The sequence below is a fragment of the Somniosus microcephalus genome, unplaced genomic scaffold (genome assembly GCF_052327205.1).
Source record: "Somniosus microcephalus isolate GS21.2 unplaced genomic scaffold, FLI_Smic_1.0 unresolved_chr1, whole genome shotgun sequence".
NCBI lineage: Eukaryota > Metazoa > Chordata > Chondrichthyes > Squaliformes > Somniosidae > Somniosus > Somniosus microcephalus.
This window is the reverse complement of record NW_028225179.1, coordinates 57,138,184-57,141,160: the sequence shown is the minus strand read 5'-3', so window position 1 is coordinate 57,141,160 and position 2,977 is coordinate 57,138,184.

The following is a 2,977-nucleotide window of genomic DNA, read 5'->3' as shown; positions in this document are numbered from 1 at the left end:
ATGCTCTGGATCATTTGGAGCTTTCATTGGCTGTGATAGGGACATTGTTGTAAGGTGAGGAAATGAAGAGTTAAATAGCAAAGCTGGGGAAACGGAGCTGAGCTGCAGATCAGCCATGATCAAATTGAATGGCGGAGTAGGCCCGAGGCGCTGAATGACTTACTCCTGGTTTTAATGCACCTGTGTTCCATGGCCTGACCTTCGATATTATCACTGGAAAGATCAAAGTCAAACTACAGGGAATGGATAATAATAGAAAATAATGAACTGAGCAGAAACAGAAACCTGGGGGATGGAGATTTCCACAGCGATTCTGCTCCAAATGTGGCCCACCCTATTTCAATATTGTACAGTACCCTTTACCTGGGTTAGCCCGCTTAAAACTGAAAGGGCTCTGTTTTAACATCACATGTAACCTTTATAGACTGTGGATTTCAGTGAAATCCAGGACTTTTCGAGCCCCTGTCCATGGTTACATTTTTCTACCTGAGATTTTAGATTGAATTTATTCCAGGTGAGGGGGCAAAGCCCGAACTCTTCCCGTTGTAAATACTAACATTTCTCATTCAATTGCCAGCCTAAACTCCTACATTCAAAGGGTTGAGTTTGGAGAACCGGGAGTGGTGTAAACATTGGAAGATGTTTGAGAATTGGGGGAATTCAGTTGGTGCATCGACAGGAGTGAACTGTGTGACGTCACAGAGGGGAACCTGAAGCTGCTTCTGTTTAAGGTATTGCAGTGATGCCGTCAGAGCCCGGCTTTCAGTACATTGACAGATAGAAATGTGAGCAAAATATTATTCCAATCTTTGGGCGGTTTCATTTCAAAACACTTGTAATATCAATTTGGAGATAATTAGTGCAGCACAAACGTTACAGTGAAGGGTGTTGACGTGCTGCCCAAATGACTGGAAGTAATTTCAATATTCCTGCTGTTTCCTGATCCCACGGGAAGTGTCATTCAATTATAAATAATGGGTCTCTCTTAATCTCTCATCTCAGAGATTCATTTGAGCCCTGTGTCCAGTGCCAAGAGTCACCATCACTTCTCAAACAGAATGAGAGTTCCCTTAACCGCGTCTCCATTTTCGAAGTTACCGCCAGTTATGCAGGCAGTAATGATTTACTATCCGATTATAGCATCCATTGGAATCCCCGGTAAGTGATTATATTCCATTACTAAAGTTGTGTATCCGGGTTAACTGTGTCCCTGCTCTTAACTGTCCTTTTTTCACTGTTTTTTCGCCAATTCAATTTAAAGCAGGAATTCATTGACTGTATTTCCCGCTCTCCCTCGTTCATTGACTGAGCACTTGTTGAATTTTGATGTTCTTTAAACCCCCATAAAAATTACAGCTAATATTCTTCATTTAATGTCTTTCAAATTATTCTGTTTTAACTGAGAACCCGTGCAGTGTGTGATTCAATGGATTATTTTAATTCCATTGTTTCCATGGCCGAACAGCTTTACTCTCTTCCCCTTCTTTCCGGTAACACTGGGTAATATCTGACAAGGACTGTGTTTTACTGAACATTCACTGTGTTGCAAAATGCTCCAGTTTCTCCCCCTCTGACTCCCGCTGGGGACCAATTCACTGACGGCCGCTCCTGGATATAAACCTGGGAATCCTGACAGACAGGACTGTGATTTGTTCAGTCTCATTAATCAGAATCTTCCCGCTGTTCTCGGTCTGTTTCCACCAATGTGCTGGATAATGTTCCTGGTGATCACAATCCATGCCGATGGTGGGTTTCTGCTCCATGCAGCGACACAGACTCTCCCCCTGATCTTCTCCCCTGACCAGTCACCAGCCTGTTCTCAGACTCTTCTTCACCCACCGGGCGGGCATTGTGCTGCCTTGAGCCGGTGGGAGGCAGCTCATCCCTGTCACATCCCTTCCAGCAGGTCAGACCGGGAATCCAATGCACTGAGAGAGCGACTGAAACAAAGCCCCCATTTGAAAAATCGGTTTCAGATTCCATCACCCGCATTTTACCCACAGCACCGATTAGAAGCCGAGTTCTGGTCCATTTATACTAACCAGACACTTTTATTATTGAAATCATGCACTTCCATGTTGACATAACACCAACTGAACTCTCAGCCAGCCTGGCCACCCGGTCAAACCGCTGCTCGATACCAAGTCATATTTACTTCCCTTCTGATCCTTATAGTTAGAAGATATTTTTAAACACATTTAACCAGCCTGACCCAATATCCCTTCATCACCTCTTCCTCCATCCACCTATCCACTCTACTCTGAAACTGAACATAACTTCTGCCTCAATCACTAACTCTGGAACTGAATTCCACCGCCTCCCACCTCTCTTTGTAAAGAAATGCCTCCCGGGCTCTTTTCCAAATGTTCCAAATGTCTTCTATTCAATCCTGTATCTATGATGCCTCGTTCTTGGCCCCATCATTTACTGGAACTAATCTGCTTCTATCTACCTTCTCCCTTCCTTCCATCATTTTAAACACTTTCATCATATCGCCCTGTAATCTGTGTCTGTATAACATTCCTCTAGCTCAGATTCATAGTTTAGTGTGACTGAGCCCTGGGTATTAAACCGGTGTATTTTAACTCTTACGTTACAAGGAATCAAATTCTCCCCTTCAGCTGGGAAACTGCAATCTCACATTGAGTGGAATGAGTTCCCAACACCCGCTGCTACTAAAACTTCCAGGTTGCTTTTTGAACAAATGTGATCGGTATCAAACTCCAATATTTCTGCTATTGGTTTTAAAACTCTGCCAGGTCTGTTTAAAGATGTTACTCAGTAAGGACATAGTGAAGTGAGTTGTCTCACTGTCCCACTGACTCTCACAAATCTCAGGGACAATGCAGCCTAATGCTCCCGTTGGAAGCTTCGCTCCTGTCTTAATAAGTATTTCTCTGAATATTACAGCTCACAGAATCCATTGTGGCTCGGTGTCCCGCACCAAGAGTCCCCATCATTTCTCAGAGATAAATAA